This window comes from Muntiacus reevesi, chromosome 4, assembly GCF_963930625.1.
Source record: "Muntiacus reevesi chromosome 4, mMunRee1.1, whole genome shotgun sequence".
Classification (NCBI taxonomy): domain Eukaryota; kingdom Metazoa; phylum Chordata; class Mammalia; order Artiodactyla; family Cervidae; genus Muntiacus; species Muntiacus reevesi.
The window spans coordinates 96,376,070-96,394,087 of NC_089252.1; the positions used below are offsets into that span (position 1 = coordinate 96,376,070).

Consider the following 18,018-nt stretch of genomic DNA (forward strand, 5'->3'; position numbering starts at 1 on the left):
GAATGCCAGGTGCCAAGGCATTAACCTCTCTGTTAATAGACACCACGTTGTGGCATTTACACTTTTATTTACTCAGGGTCCGGGGTGTGAAGAATCCACACATGGATTCCTGGACCCTGAAGTGACTCCACAACTCTTCCCAGTACATGGATTCATACCACAGAGACTGGGAAGCCCAGGAATACCAAGCTACCAAAGCCCCAACCAGGCTCTCCATTCTGTGGGACCTTGACCTTATTTAACCCCTGGCAGATGGGCAGCGCAAGGCCCAGTTTCAGGATTGCCAGTGGCCTGTCCAGTGACCCTGGGTATGTCCCATCATTTACCCGCCTTTCAGGTTTCCTCAAGTTAAATGGAAGAGTTTCCAGTGAAATCTCTAAAGGGCTTTCTGGGTCAATGTTGACTAGATAAAGTTCTAAGACTAAGGGTTTGACTCTATCCTGTTGCTGGGGTGAGCTATCCATGCCTCCTATTTTTTCAAGATAAAACATCAACACTATGGCTCCCCTGCCACCTCTTCCTTCCCCTTATGTCTCACCTGGATCAGAGAGATCCCTAACTGACCTCCCTGTCTTTACTCCTATCCCACGAAATCATTCTCCATGTTGTCCAGATTGAGCTACTAAGAATATAGATTAGATCACTCATTTGGGAAAAAAAAAAAAAATTTCCATTTTTGTCCAATAGGCTTCAAGTAAAACTCAAACTCTTTATTGTGTCTTCAAATCCTGATGTGACCTGGCTACCACCTGCCTTTTTGTTTTTATCTATTTCCAACCCTCTCCTTCCCTACTCTTTGGTCACACTAGCCTTTACTGCCTTCTCACTTGCTATTTCTTTTGCCTAGAACATTCTTTCCTCAGATCTTTGCCTGCTCTCTTCCTTTGTTACTGGATAGTTGGTTCTACTGTCCACTCTTTAGAGAAGGGGTCCCCAACCTCCAGAATCTAGTGCCTGATGATCTGAGGTGGAGCTGATGTGATAATAATAGAAATAAAGTGCACAATAAACGTAATGTACCTCAATCATCTCGAAACCATCCCTGCTCCAGCCCACTCCATGGGAAATTTTTCTTTCACAAAATTGGTCCCTAGTACCAAAAAGATTGGGGACCACTGCTCCAGAGGGTCCTTCTCCCTAACCACCACATGTAAAAGCATCCTGATTCCCTAGTCACTCCCTTTCACATTGCCCTTTATTTTTGTTGTAGTGGTGATGGTGGTGTTTCGGTGTGTGTGTGTGAAATATGGGTTTCTGTACTTCTTATTGCCTGATTTGTTCTTATTTACTTGTTTAATTATTGACTCTCTTCTTTGAGATAACCTCTGAGAAAACAGGAAGTCTGTTTGTTTTGCATAACACCATATTCTCTGTGTTTACGAGAATGTGTGGCACATAGTAGATGTTTAGTAACGTCTCATGCACGAATCAATTAATCAACACAAGGACAACTCAGTGTTGACAAAGAGGCAAAGAAACCTGCTTCTCAACAGAGCTTAGCCTTGAAAGGTAACGCAGGTGAACAGAGGTGACTGATTCACTCATATTAATGGACACAGACTGTTTGTACTTCCTCATCTGGGGAATCTTGAAAGGTTGTGGACTTCTGCATTATGTTGATTTAAGTGGAGGCCATGTCAAAGAGGAGAGCTCCTTCTGTAAAGCGTCTGAGCAGATGTTCTATAGAAGCGTGGGTGCCAGGGTTCAATTCTTCTAGACTCACATGGATATTTGCATACCTGACTCTCATCAGAAAACAAACAGTCCTGAGAGCCAGCCACTTAGACTGCCTTTCCCTCCATTCTAGCAGACAGCTGAGACAGTCGGCTATCACTCTCTCAAACATGCCACTGGAACTGACAAGAAGAAAGCAATATGCTATTGTTTGACAGTTTTTATTTTGAAAAAATGATATTAATATTGTCACTACTGCCTTAAAAATAACATTTATCATTATTAGACTATTCAAAATAGTGCAGTGTTCTCTAAGTTGGGCATTTATAGAGGAAGTAAAATAGATGAAAACAATCCGTGATTCTCTGCAAACATCATTAGCAATGCTAATTTCCAATATGGTCAGGTCTTCAACTCTGGTCTTGCAACTGAGTGTGGCCTTCAGACAACTTCAAATGATTTTTTTTTTTTCCCTGAACTGAAATGCTGGTCTCCCTTTTGGTGGACATGCCTCCTGGCAAATGCAACTGTTCTTTTTCCTTACAGCTTCTATTTCCAAACATCTGGCTTCTCCAAAGGGGTCCTTTCAGGCCAGTTTGCTTCAAGTTTAGACAGTGGGAGGTCTAACTTTCTAAGCATTTAGCAAACACTGAGAGGAAAATTCCAGCACCATGAGACTTTCTTCCTCCGCTGCTATAGGAGGAGCAAGGTAATCAAAGACAAGAAGGCTACTCTGGCCACACTAATAAATGGCCCAGGGTGTTAGCTAAGTTTCTTCCATTTAGCTCCCAAAACAATTTCAAATCTTTTGAGCTATAGCAATGAGAGCACTTACATCCAATCCACTCATGGAACAACAGCCTTGAAATCTTTAATTGTGCCTTCCTTACTCTGACTGCAAACAGCTCCTAGCAGGAGTAAAATGCAGTTATTTACTTATTCTGATGTGGATGTAGAGAGGATCAGGGGAGAAATTTCTAGACCTCTTTTTAAAAATTTTTCTTGAAGGAAAAAAAGTGATTTCTTCCAACTTTATCTTTTTTTCTTTTTCAAATACCTAATGCAATAAAATAATATCAGTAACATTTGAACATTTATTAGGTTATTAGCTTTCCTCAGCCACATTTAAGGCTGGCAAATGGAAAGAAGTTGAACACAGATGAGCAGTGTGTGGAAATAAAAAAAGGTAAGAAATATAGCAGAATAAGGTTTGAGGACCATTTGGATGCTAGGGTGGAAATGTAGCCCCAAATTATAGTGGGAGGATAAAGGCCACAAATGATAGTGAAAACTGCAAGTGAAACAGACAGAGAAAACAAACTTCTGGCTACCAAAGGGGAAAAGGAGGGGGAGGGATAAATTAGCAATTTGGGATTAACAGATACACACAAGTATATATAAAATAGATAAATAGCAGAGACCTACTGTATGGCATAGGAAACTATAGTCAGTATCTTATAATAACCTGTAATGGAAAAGAATCTGAGTAGGTCTCTCTCTCTCTCTCTCTCTGTATATATATATATATAGACATATATATATATATAAAACTAAAGTTACTGTACACCTTAAACATTGTAAATCAACTGTACTTCAATAAATTAAAAAAATAATAAAACAAAACAAAAAATAGCAAGTGAAACATGGTTGACACAGTCTCTGAAACCATGCATCTAAGCAGGATCACACCATGTTCATTTCTGTATCCTCCAAAGCAAAATGCCTGGCACAGAGCAGCCAAGCAAAGACGATTTGTTGAATGCAGGAGGACAGAGGACCTGGGGGCAGACACCGCACTGGACAGCTCCTGCATGTCCCTCCAGCTCCCCTTTCCCACCCATTCTGGGTCCACCTAACTGGACCACATGGATCAGTGCTCATCTCCGAGGCTTCCCAGCGGAGGTGCAGCCAATGGGAAGCACGGCCAGGAAGTCAGAGGGTGAGAGGAAAGAGGTCTGGGTTCTTACTCTCTTGGTCCCTGCTGATGCCTATCTAAGTTGCTTCTGCCTCTCTGGCAAATGCTACAGGCGCTGTGACGTTGCCTTCTGCACACACTCTCTGTCTCTCTGTCTCTCCCCTCCCGTCCCCTACACCCACTTGATCCTTCAGGTCTGGGATGCTAACAGCTCCTTTCAGTTGCTGTCCTCAAGGTCCTGCATAGACACCACTGCTTTTTGCTTCCGTTAAGTTCTGCCTACTCCTTTTTTAAAATACATATATATATATATATACACATATATAAACCTCCTCCTTTAAAAAACAAAACTCCCCTTAATCACCCAGTTTGAGTGTGCCAGCTCTTTCCTACCTAGAACATCACTATACAAACAGGTGGATCTGAGTTCCAGTTCTGTCCCTTACTCCACGTAGTGTTTTCACTCTCCATCACCTATAAGGTCAGTGCTTATAAACTACTGCATGCAGAGTGTAAATACAGAGCAAACGTGATATCTAACAATGTGGGGACAGTTACATCTTAATACTGCTTGCCAGCTTCTGTTTGCTTTATAGAGATTATCGTCTGGCTCTTTCATTTTTCCTCTAGAGGGAAGAACTTGTCACGTTTCAGAAAGGAAAGGACAGCCCATGCTGTGTTCAGGAAGACTTACCAGATTTTCCTCTCTTGAATATGAGAGAGGTATAGGAATGAAACTGAGGCATAGAGTTTAAAGTAAGTATTTGTTGAACTAGCTTTGAGTGTCTGCATTTCTGAATATTCATACGAAATGGGTCAATCTACTCAGTCTACAGAGCAGGTCTTTGGAGAGTTGCTTCCTACTGACACTTCATGGAGGGCAGACTAGGAATTTTCTAATATTCAACCATGATCTCCTGGACTTTAGGCAATAACTCCAGTGTTATTATAAACTAGGTAATTTCTGCTTGCATTCGTACTCTAATCAAATACTTCAAGTCAATAGAGGGATTGAGTACCTTTAGAAACTTCTTCAATATCCCAGAAAAACTAACTTTAGAGGGAAGGGGACTCAGGTTTCATATATCACAGCTAAAACCTACTCAGGGCTCATGTTTTCAATAGGAAAGAATAATCTCAAACCCAAGAGAACTTTGATATTTTCCCAAAGGAAGGACAATTACTCATCATTCTAAAAATTTCAGTTCAACCATTGTTCATGGGGTGAGTGCTATATGCCAGGCGTGTGCTAAGTTCTGTGGATTGTTGCTGTTTAGTCGCTAAGTTGTGTCCGACTCTTTTGAGATCCCATGGACTGTAGCCTACCAGGCTTCTCTGTCCATGGGATTTCCCAGGCAAGAATCCTAGAGTGGGTTGCCATTTCCTTCTCCAGCGGATCTTCCCAATCCAGGGATCAAACTCAGGTTTCCTGCACTGGCAGGCAGATTCTTTAACACCGAGACACCAGGGAAGCCCACATTCTGTGGATAAAGTGATGAAAAAGATAAACATGGTCCCTGCCAATGGGTTCTGAGGACCTTTCTGATTTATCTGCATAAGTCAGGAACCTTGGAGAAGGAAATGGCAACCCACTCCACTACTCTTGCCTGGAAAATCCCACGGACAGAGAAGCCGGCTGGGCTATAGTCCACGGGGTTGTAAAAAGTCAGACATGACTGAATGACTCAGCAACAACAAGTGTATAGAGTACAGTATTACAGTATCTTTATTTGAATCATGGTATGTCTGGAAGCAAACGTGAAAGCAGCAGTATAGAGCCAATTGGGTTAGTTGGATACCTAGGCTAACTCTGTTGGACTTAAAAACAAAATGAACTTATAATTGTGCTCTCAGAACAGAACTCGTTTGTATATAGAGGACTTACTGTATCTGGAACAAGTGAGACTGAAGGGTGGAGATGTTGTAACAATGCAACTTTATATTTGTTTTCTTCCTGTTAAGCTACCAGATACCAGCCATGATAGTAATGAACACAACAGATACCTGATCTCATATGATTGATTAGCTTTCACCTCTCTGACCTAGGATCTGTTGTTATTTTCATCTTATCAGTGAGGAAGCTAATGTTTAGTACAGTACAGAACTTCTCAAATAGGCAAAGCTAAAAACTGTTAGAAGTAGGGTTTGAACCTAGGCTGTCTGACTCAGAAGTTCCAGCTGTAAATCTTACTACCAGCATTGCTAATGTGTGCAATTTTAGTATAAACATACAAAGTGAGTAGCTGACCATCATTTCTCTGACTGAGCTTATATTTACTGGAAAACAAAAGTGATGATGTAGTTTAATGGCATAATTTCTGATGATAACATCTGCTGTTCTGGTGTGAAAGTGAAAGTTGCTCAGTCGTGTCTGACTCTTTGCAATCCCATAGACTATACTGTCTATGGAATTCTCTAGACTAGAATACAGAAGAGGGTAGCCTTTCCCTTCTCCAGGGGAACTTCCCAACCCAGGGATCAAATCCAGGTCTCCCTCATTGCAGGCGGATGCTTTACCAGCTGAGCCACAAGGGAAGCTGTTCTGGTGTAGATGTTTTAAAATAGTCTCACCAGACAGCAGAATCATTCTTCCTGCTAATATTGCATAGTATCCAATACTGCTTTGCCAGGATCCTCTGTCCATGGAATTTTCCAGGGAAGAATACAGGAGTAGGTTGCCATTTCCCACTCCAGGGGGATCTTTCCAATCTAGGGATTGAACCTGCATCTACAGTGTCTCCTGCATTGCAAGGGGATTCTTCACTACTGTAGGTACTAAATACATCTTTGCTAAATCAAGAAGAGAAAATGAATAAACTTCCTTAAGCCCACATTCATAACTATAACCAGACAAAGACTCAGCTCTATATTTTCCTACCATGCCTTTTAAATAATAGAGAGAGCTCCGTCAGCTTACAAGTTTGGCTGTTCCTGACACATATTACTTAAAGCCTCGTGTGAATCCACAAGATTGATAGCTGTTGCTATGATGAAAGATTAAGACTTTATATCAGAAAGAATCCCAGAGGTCCATTTTTTACATGAGTCTTGGTAATGTCATAAGAGGGAGGGAATTAAAAACATGGAGACCATTTTCAATATTCTTGCACAGTCCACTGAGAAATGGATAGTAAACCAGGTCATGGGACACATGACTTCACTGATGGGTTCCCCACAAAGAGAAGCATCATGGCCAAGTGTGTATACTTGTTGGGCCCCTTTTAGTCTTTGGAAAGTTTAGTCTTTCTAAACTTCAATTTCTTTGCCTGTAAAATGGGAATAACAGTGATGATGCTAGCGTGTTATAAGTAACAGGGAAGGAAGCCTGCACGGTAATTATAACAATACAAGTGTCGTGTACTCTCTCTCTCACTGCAAATGCTTAAGGCCAGAGAGGTTTAAGAATTAAATGCCTGCAAAATGGCTTTCTGGTTTTCCTTTCCTTCCCAACAAACATGCCTCCAAAATCTACACCAAATTCCAACTCTTAATAAAATAAGGCATCGGTAGGAAAGACAAAAATGTCTGCATCTACTCCATGTATTTTACAAAATGTAGAATTTGTAACACGAGAGCCAAGAAGTTCCAAAAATTCTAGTCATGGGCTATCTGCCTATGATTCTATCTGAAACTATTCTCCCCACTCTGCTTCCACCTTCCCAAACCTGCCTCAATTTGGGGATGTGACTGGTTACATGAGGTACAGCAAGAGAATGGGGTCCATCAAAGAGACCTGAGGCTTTATTTCAATTTAAGGGCTTCTGAAATTTTCGAAAAACCTCTCTCTTTGGCCTTAGCATGTCTTCTGCCAGAAGTGTCTCTGGATTACTACGATATGGAATTTGGCCATTTGACTTAAAACAAACGGTCTTTTTGGCCGGTTCATTTGGCCAATCTCTTAAAATTTTACAAACCAAAAAGATCCCCCTCTCTGGGGATGCTTCCTACAATCTTAATTTATATTTTACCCAACTCCTTGGATTCAGGACTACCATGAAAGATGCTGCAGTCATGGCTATCCCATAGGGCAGCCGTGGTGCCAACACAAGACTTCTTTGGTGAAAATACTCCGAGAACTGAAACTTACAACGCTGTACAGAGTAACCCTTGCTGTCTGTGCTCCGTGTCTGCCTCCAGAAACATAATACACAACCACACTTTCTGTATCACTTGATTATTTATTATTGCAAGCCTGCTTAGAACTATTCAATATGCCATGTGCACTCACACAGAGAGAAACCAGCTTTCTTTTTCAGCTGCGCATCTATTTTTTAAAATAGACTGCTTTACTAACGTCTCCCTTAAAATGTTAGTTTCTTCGTAAACATCCCAGAGTTGTTAAATGATACAAATTAAGAGAGTGGCGCTGAAGAACAGGACATTCTGATATTTCCAGAATGTCACTTATCACAACTCTAAGAGCAGCCCTTTTCCTCTCAGTTCTATAGAAGTGTGAGCACAGAAACTCCCCGTAAGAGTCAAGAAACACAACTTGTTCTGACATAAGCCGGAGTAGTGTAGCAGAAGTCAGCCTCATATTCTGTTTGGAAAAAGAAGTCTACTCTTCCTGTTAGGATACCACAACACTCTGGGTTGTGGATCCTGGGGATCAAAGCCATTTAGAAGTGGGGTTCTTAAACCCGGCTGCGCATTTGGACACAAGCAGCTCAGGTGACAAGAGGAAGGACCTGTTTCAAACTCAGACCTCCTGAATCACAAATCAGAAGGGTCTCCATCTCCTCCTCCCCAGTGGGAATTTGATAAGGCATGGGTGTTAGCGACCCCTGTACAGTGGATGAAGCCAGTGCTTGGAGTAAATTATCATCAGCCATGGTGCTTGTTCCATGAGGCGAGATCCATATTCAACCAAGACTCTGAGGAGGAGGAGGAGTCTCACCTCCAGAATGAAAATCTGCCTCTGGAATCTGTGTCATGGAGGTGGGAACGGGATTCCTCATACCTCTTTTCTGTCTTAAGGTTTCCTCTTTCATTAAGCCCTCTCTCACCCAAAAAGACAAGAGGGGAAAACAATACAAAAGTAACGACAACAATGACTATGGCATGTACTTATGTGCCAGGCCCTGGTCTGAACACTCCATATGAATTAACTCATTTTGTCCTTCTTAAAGTACAACTAACTTTAAAAAAAAAGGTCCCCTAATCAACAAAAATGCGCCATGAGCCACTTCCCAGAATCAGCCTGGATCCTGCCCACTCCCATCAGACAGGCCCAACCCTCTCAGAACAAGCGGTCTTTGGGTGCCCCCTCCAGCAAGCTTTCTACTGAAACAAGGCTCTAAGTGCAAGTAGTTTATTCAGAAGGTGATTCCAGGAAAGACAGGGAGGGACTGAGTTGGGGAGGTGAAGGCAGCTTGCAAAGGGTGCATTAATGAGGTGCAGGAGGCTGGCCTGGTTCTTTTCCAAACCCTTTTCAGCTCCGGCAAGCATTAAATCCCCTGCCGATCCCACTGGAGGGGCTGAAGCCTTCAGGCTGAGAAGCTGGGTCCTTGAAGCAGGAGGCCAAGGGCCTGTGCTGGAGCAGTGAATGCTCGGGGATAGGGTGTGGACCTGACTCTGACTGCTCCAGAGCCTGCCGGGGATCTTTGAAAGGCCTAAGTCACCAGCAGGAAAGGGAATAAAAGGGATAAAAGGGAAGAAGGAAACCATGACTCTTCTTTGAGGGAATCAAAGAAAGACTGTTGGTTCTGGGTCTGTTTTCCTGCATGATTTTCTCCTTTATGTTTGGTTTTTAAGGCGCTTAGTGATTTATGGACCTGACCAAGCTTCTCTTGTCAAGTGTTTGCTTTAACGCCTCATCCCTTTGCTTGTGCTGTTGCCTCCAATAAAATGCCATCACTTTTCCTCTTGGATAAATACAACCCTACGTGCTCTTCAGAGACAAGTGCAATTGCCTCTGCTACCCATTTTAGTTTTTTTCATTGATAGTCTTTATTTCCTTTGGTCTAATTCACAGTTAGCCATCTTCATGTTTGTCTTTCCCTTTTAAATCAACATTTTACAAGTGATAAATGCTCACTAAATGCCTGTATTTTATTTATTTATTTTTTTTTAATGCCTGTATTTTAAATGGATGGAAAAGATGACTTCTAAATAAAGCGATTTCAAGTTTCTTCCCTACGCTTTGCCTTCAGACCCTGGGCATATGATAGTGGAAGGGATATACTGTACTCTTTGTACAATTTCAAAATTCTGTTAATTCATTCAGTGTTACGGATTTCTAGCATCTTCCTCTCTGTCCTTAATAAAGGCCCAATACTGTCTGATTGCAATGAGGGCTCAAGTAATGTTTCAGTAAGGAGGTGGTATAGATGAGGTACAGATCCACTAGTGAGGGAACTAGCATCACCGAAGATAGAGTCAGAAATAAAAGAAGCACTGTTAGCTCTGCCAAGAAGGACGACATCTTCATTTATCACCCGCTACTTCCAGGAGCAAATCTCCCCATATTCTTTGTTGAAAAGCCTCTTTCCCTATTGAGGATTTGCTATTTGGTTTGGTTTGTGAACTCCTACTCATCCTTCAAAACCTAGCTTATTTGTCACCCCTTAGGTGAAGAGGAAAAAGAGAAAGAAGCTGATATTTGTGGAGCACTCACTATTTCAGGAGCTTCCTAAGTGGTTCAGATGGTTAAGAGCAGGAGACCTGGGTTCCATCTCTGGGTTGGGAAGATCCCTTGGAGAAGGAAATGGCAACCCACTCCAGTATCCTTGCCTGAAAAATCCCATGGACGGAGAAGCCTGGCAGGCAATCCATGGAGTCCCAAAGAGTCGGACATGACTGAGAGATTTCACTTTCACTTTACTATTTCCAGGCACTGTGTGGAGCACTTAGGTTCTTTTATTTTATTCTTTCAACAAAACTGCAAGGCAGGCTTTAGCCTCATTCTCCAGAAAAGAACAGTAGGGATAAGCAAAAACCTATTTAATATGTGATGAAATCAAGATTTGAATCCAAGTCTTGCCTTATATATAATTCTTTTCATAATAAGCTTTGAGTTTACATGACCTAACTCAGGGTTATAATGAACCCTCACAATAAACCTGTCAATTAGATATTATCCACCACAATTTACAGGGACACACTGATCTAATGGGATCTTTTCTTGTCTCCATTTTCTCTTCTATTGTGACTGAAATGTCTGTTATGATAGTTGTCTTAATATTTCACAATACTTTGAAAAAGTTCATAATTTATGTGACAAACTAACCTTTGGCAAAACAGGACTGTGGAATGCTAATATCCTAAGCACAATGAGTCCATCTAGATGTATTTTATTTATTTCATTCAGGTCACTCGTATCTTTACCTCCTTGGCACCTGATAATGTGCTTTGGATGCAATGTGCCTTGGATTCTCAGATCTGGCTCTTGTCTTTTCTTGGATAGAGGCAAGACCAAGAAAAGCAGCCAAGGACATGTCACCAAGCTTCTGTACGCTAAAGTTCATGTACCTTACTCAGGTTAGAGGTTTCCTGGTCCTTGCTCAGAGCATAATTACTCTTATTCTACAAACAATCTTAATAAAGTGGGTTTTTCTAAGATGAGAACATATTAGAAGAAGCCAAGTAAAATGGAACAAACTGTCAAAGGCAGGCACACTTAGAGCCCATGGGAGCAAGAGACAGCACAGAAACAATAAAAAGGGCATAAATGAGAACTTGAAAGCATAACATTCTCAGAATATTTTATATAAGGGTGAAGAAACCCTACTTTGCTCCACAAAGCTCTGAAGATGTCATTGCACTGTGGCAGAGAACAATACTGTCAAAAACTATGTTATGTTCAAACGGTTTTTATCAACTCTATTTTAAAACACAAGGACATGAACAACTTATACTGTTAAAGACTTCTGTTCAAAATAGTCTTTCTTTTAAAAAAGGAACCAAAATTTTGGTTCTTAAACAGGCAAAACTTCAACTATCAGAAATCACAGCAATTAAGAAAGAATACTTCCCTAGGGGTTCCAGAGGCTGCTACAGACCTGAGATGGTGCCAGCCCTGGTAATATGCAGAGTGTGCAAAAGTGTTAAGAATAATTGGAAATTTCATGGCTAAATTCCACTTGAGATCAAGGTCATTGGATATATCTTAGAGAGCTACTTTGCCTTGGCAATTTCAGGATCTTTCCATTGTTACCCACTTGCAGAGATTATAGAAGGCTTTATTGATTGGCTTGTGATATGCAAAGTATGGACCCAATTCTCTCAGTATAGTGAGTAATGAAATGGTTTATCTTACTTTCACTTTGGCTCTCCTGTGTTTTTGCTTTTCAACAGTGTTGTAACTACTTACATGAAATAACAAAGATATAAAGGAAAAGAATAAAAGCCCACATCCCTAACTCGTCAACACCTTAGTTCTTTGCATTTTTAAAATAGGTTGTCCAGTTCTTGTTCATATCTGTGGTACATTGATGCCAAAAAAGTGATGCTTATTCCTTTCACCCACACTCATTCAATGAGATTTTGCAGCTCTTCTTATGTAAGAAATAGAGTTCATTTCTGTGCTGTGTGAATCTGGGTTCACCAGTAACTTTCTGTAGCCAATAGAATGCGGTAGAGTGAAGTTGCACCTGTTCTCACCCTGGGTCTCAACTTATTTTTCAGTTTCCACTCTCTTGGAAGTTTTCCAATCAAGCATGTGAATAATGCTGGGATCACTTGATGAATGATCTGGAAAAGACCATGGTCTAGTTACTCCCATTGCCCAGTCAACAGCCAGTTGACCACTAAATTTGGCCATGAAGTCATTCTAGACTTGTGAGTCTCTGGCTGACTTGACAGCTGACAATAGTCACAAGAGCAAGCCCCGCTGATCACCAGCAAGCCTGTTTAGCCACAGATCAATGAGAAATAATAAACGCCTACTGTTTTAAGCACTGAGTTTTATGTAGTTTGTTATGTAGCAATAGCTGACAAAATAAGCATGCACACAGTTGATCTAGTAGTAATCATGTTATAACTCATGCTTTTTAATGGTCCTCTAATATTTTATGTAATGGATATACAAAGATTTCTTTAAATATTTCCTCTATTACTGGATATTTAAATTGTCTACCATTACTTAGGAGAGGCAATGATGCAGCGCAATGAGCACATGTTATTGGTCTTCTAATTTGCTATAACAGCTCACAGAACTTAGAGAAACACTTGCCATTACTGTTTATTATAAAGGATATTAACAAGGATGTAAGTGAACAGCCAGATGAAGAGGTACATAGGGCAAGGTCTGGGAAGATGCTGAGCACAGGTGTGTCTATTCCTGTGGAGCTGGAGTATGCTGTTCTTCTAGCATGTAGATGCAGCCACAAACCCAGGAGTTCTTTAAACCCCATCACTTAGGGGCTTTTATGGAGGTTTCATCACACAGGGATGATGAATTATTAACTCAATCTTTAGTTCTTTTCCAAATCCTGGAGGTTAGGGAGAGGGGCTGAAAGTTTCAAGCTTCTCATCAAGATTTGATTTTTCTGGTGACCAGCCCCCAACCCGAAGCTATCTCAGAGCCTGCCAAAATGCCTCATGAGAACAAAATTCATTCCTATCAGTCAGGAGACTGCAAAGTATTTAGGAGCTCTGTGTAAGACAGTCTGATCACCCCATCACTCGGAAACTTACAGGGTTTTAGGATCTGCATAAGGAACTGAAGATGAAGAGCAGAACATATATTTCTTGTGATATCACAGTATCACACATTAAATATAAATAAGCAGATAGACAACAATCCATCTGAAGAAACCAGTGCTTAGAAGGAATTATGGTTTTCCTCAGCTTCCATTCATTCCATCTATACAGCTATTTTTGAGATGAGGAAGCACTGCAAGAAACAGTGTTCTACAACATTCAAATTGTCCTGGACCTTGTAAATCAGAAATCAGCAGCCTGGTGGTTTTCAAACACCAGTGCCTGGTGAAAACTAAGTGGGTGTACAAGAGTAAGCCAACGAACTTATTTAATATACAGATTCTCAAGAGCCAGAAAGCCAGAGATTCTGATGCAGCAGGTCTGGAGTTGGGCCCAAGAATCTGTAAATTTTAAGATTTTGCTGGTGTGATTCTGCTATACAGCCAGTTTGGGGAACCACTGCCTTATTATCCACCCTCTCCTCATTTTTCATTTGGAAGATCAAGACCAAAAAAAATGAAATAAGAAGCTCAAATTTCCTGAAGGAGTCAAGCACTGCCTGAGCTAGGATTGGAACTCATGCCTTGGGACTTCTTAGCCACTGTTTCATATGTCTTACAACTGGGAGAGTAATCTTGAGTTCATCAAAGGACAGAAATCTGCTGAGACTCTTGCTCTAAGCACTTACTTTTCCTCCCAAGGCCAGCCTCTACCTCATCCTTGCTGATATAAAACATTATACACTAGGGAAATGATTAATGTGAACATATCTTTTATTCTTCACTGAGAATATATTCTCTGAACTGCAACCAAAGTAACTGACTTTCAGACAAGTTGAAATATATCAAGAACTGGCTTATCTTATATATCAATTCAGAGCTCAGTAATTTTTTTTTAAAGGAGTAAATAAAATCAAGATAACAGATTATTTTAAATTTTATTGTCTCTTTGAAACTTTGTAATATTTTCTTTTGTTTTAAGATAAAGAACTTACTGCTCCATATGACTTATCCTTTCAAACAAATAACATAAGATTTGCTTGGTCTTCCAAATTTGAGGCTTGGGAAGACATTCTTTTGTCACGTGGTTTCCTTAAGAAATGCAGCTGTTGAGATAGATATCACAACAAGAAAATTTATTTTGGTAGACGTAGAAAGCACGATAGAGTTTTAGAGTTGTTTAAAACATTATTTTAAATTAATTTGGAAGTTGACTTCCAGCTCAAAGCAAGTCAAATTATTTACAGAGACAAAAAGAAAACTTCCAGCCCAAGTTAATTATCTGCAAAGTGTTAAGCTCCATGGGCTCAGCAAAGAAAGTAAATCCTAGTATAATGATTAAAAGCTTAACACTTGAGAAGACAAGGGTTTGAAGGCTTCTCTCCTTAGAGGCAAGTGCCCTTGGAAAATAACTCAGCTTCTCTGAGTCCTAATGTCTTCTTCTATATAATGGGAATAATTGCAGCACATTTGTTTACCATATGCCAAGATATTTTATGGACTCTATTTCCATTATTTCATCTATTACTTATGATAACTGTATGCTGTAAGGGCTATTATTATTCCCATTTTACAGATGCAGGTACTGAGGCTCAGAGGGGTTAACTCATCTAGGTTATATGAGCAGTGAGTGATAAAGCCTGAATTTGAAACTAGGCAGGATGATTCTGGAACCTAAGCATGTAGTAACTAGGCCAGAATGAATAGGTCTTTATGAAGTTGATACAAAGAATAAATAAGATATTCTCTACCAAGTGCTTGGAAATGTTCTTGGACACAGTAAGAGTTCAAAAAATGGTGCTTCTAATTGTCAGAGGAGTACCTTGAGATGAATTATTTATGTGGGGAGGCCTCTGCTAGAGCTGTAAGCTACCTTCATGTTTGCTTTTAATGATTCCTAGTGCAAATTTCTATAATAATAAATTAACTTACACCTGTCTCTTTTCATTCTCTTTCAAATTCTGTCTATTATAGCCTGAAAAATGCAGAAAAGTATTCACTGAATTCCACCATTAAGATGACTATTCTTTTGGTGAAGAGTTGTTCCTTCCAGCCTTTCTTCTATGCAAATACTTTTTTTTTTTTAAACCAAAAGGTAGATTACTCTTTAAATAGGATTTAATCCTGTCTTCCTCTTCTGATGGTTATATATATCCTAAGTATCCCCCCATTCCATGTACTAGCCTGTGAAAACAGGACTTTCAAATGGCACATCATTTCATTTTATAGATAAACCACAGAGAGAGGCAGGCAGACTCTGCTTTTTCCCTCTCCTCCCTCCTAAGAGGATGGAGCTAATGTAACTAGGATCCTGCACATATACTAGTAAGAACTATCACTGTGTTAAATATTTACACCCAGGGCTCTTGCCTTCTCCTTGACTCCCTCCCTCAATTCGGTTGAAGGAAGAAGATACCAGCATATACATTTTTTTCCTTTGATCTCTCTCACTGGATAGAGGGTGGTACAATGACATTTGGCTTTGGATTTATGAAGAGTGGGAGAGAAAATTCTCCCACATAAGCATAATGTCTAGTATACCTCAGGATACCCCTTCACTCTCCAGAGTCTCATTTTGTCAAAGGGACTGGTACCACTGTGTACGCTTTTTTATGTTTGTTAATAGGGGGGTTATAAACCTGTCCTGGGCCACTGGTGTATTAAACTGAGACAATACAAACTTGCCTTAAGAAAAATAAATAAATAAGGATTCTGGATACTTTGGTTTTCTTATCTGGTACAAACACATCTGAGGAAATAAGAATATAATAATCATAATAAAATTGGAGTAAAATGTACCTTTTTGCGCATATCAACTTCTGCACCACCACCCCCACCACCATCATCATGTAATAAAATTCTAAGATGGCTCTCATTCCCCCAACCCTGGTACATATGCTGTGTAATCCTCTTACCTTGAATGTGAATGGGACCTGTGTACAAGATGGAACAGCACTCCAGTGATTACCTATGTGGCAAAAGTGAAGAGATTTTGAAAATATAATTAAGGTTCCTCATCAGTTGACCTAAGGTCTCCAATCAAGTTGATTAACTTGATTAAGTTGGTCATCCCAGTTGGGTCTGATCTAATCATGTGAGTTCTTTGCAAGAGGTTCAAAAGATCAGAGAAAGAAGTCACAGAGATTGGAAAAAGCAGCCAATAAGGACCAAATTGCAGTGTTGTAGAGACCACATCACAGATAATGACAACTTTCCTACAGAGTTTAGGGCCTCAGTTCTACAGCTGCAAGGACTGAATTCTGCCAGCAACGAGAGAACTTGAAAGAGGACCCAGAGCCTCAGAAGAGTTTGAAGCTCTGATTCCAGCCTAAGCAAATAACCCAGCTAATTGCTATCCCATGAGAACTGTGACATAAATTAATGGAATCATTCCATATATATTTGCCTTTTGGGTATGGATTTTCACTCAGCATAATAATATTTCAGATTCGCTCATTTTGTTGTATTTCAATACTTAGTTCCCCTCTATTCAGAGGATACATGTACTATCTTTTGCCTATACATTAAGAGACATTTGGTTAGTTTCCATTTTGGGGGCAATTACAAATAAAACCACAAGTCCTGCGTGGAAATATGTTTTTATTACTCTTATGTTAATTTGAATTTTCTTGATTACTAGTTAGAGTGATTATCTTTGCATATTTTATTGCCCACTACCTTCTATCTTTTTTCTATTGGGTTATTTCATGATTTTTCCATCACTGATTTGTAAGAGTTCTTGATATATTCTGAATGCAGGTTCTCTGCTTATCATTATACATGTTGAAAATGTCTTTTCAAAGGTGACTGTTCCCCTTTAACTTTGTCCTTTTACTTTCTCCTTTCTCCTTAACTGTCTTCTTTACGATATCCTTTGTCATATAAAGTCAAGTGGGCCTTAGAAAGCATCACTATGAACAAAGCTAGTGGAGGTGATGGAATTCCAGTTGAGCTATTTCAAATTCTGAAAGATGATGCTGTGAAAGTGCTGCACTCAATATGCCAGCAAATTTGGAAAACTCAGCAGTGCCCACAGGACTGGAAAAGCTCAGTTTTCATTCCAATCCCTAAGAAAGGCAATGCCAAAGAATGCTCAAACTACCATAAAATTGCACGCATCTCACATGCTAGTAAAGTAATACTAAAAATTCTCCAAGTCAGCCTTCAGCAATACATGAACCATGAACTTCCAGATGTTCAAGCCGGTTTTAGAAAAGGCAGAGGAACCAGAGATCAAATTGCCAACATCCACTGGATCATCGAAAAAGCAAGAGAGTTCCAGAAAAACATCTATTTCTGCTTTATTGACTATGCCAAAGCCTTTGACTGTGTGGATCCCAATAAACTGTGGAAAATTCTGAAAGAGATGGGAATACCAGACCACTTGACCAGCCTCTTGAGAAACCTGTATGCAGGTCAGGAAGCAGCAGTTAGAACTGAACATGGAACAACAGACCGGTTCTAAATAGGAAAAGGAGTACGTCAAGGCTGTATATTGTCACCCTGCTTATTAAACTTATATGCAGAGTACATCATGAGAAACGCTGGGCTGGAAGAAGCACAAGCTGGAATCAAGATTGCTGGGAGAAATATCAATATCCTCAGATATGCAGATGACACCACCCTTATGGCAGAGAGTGAAGAGGAACTAAAAAGCCTCTTGATGAAAATGAAAGAGGAGAATGAAAAAGTTGGTTTAAAGTTTAACATTCAGAAAACTAAGATCACGGCATCTGGTCCCATCACTTAATGGGAAATAGATGGGGAAACAGTAGAAACAGTGGCTGA

At 40.2% G+C, this 18,018-nt stretch overlaps 1 protein-coding gene across 1 annotated transcript in view; it reads right to left on the reverse strand.

Annotated features, from left to right (window-relative positions):
* SYNPR (synaptoporin) overlaps positions 1–18,018 on the reverse strand; it is a 286,268-nt gene that overhangs the window by 163,439 nt on the left and 104,811 nt on the right. The gene's annotated exons all lie outside the window — the stretch shown is intronic.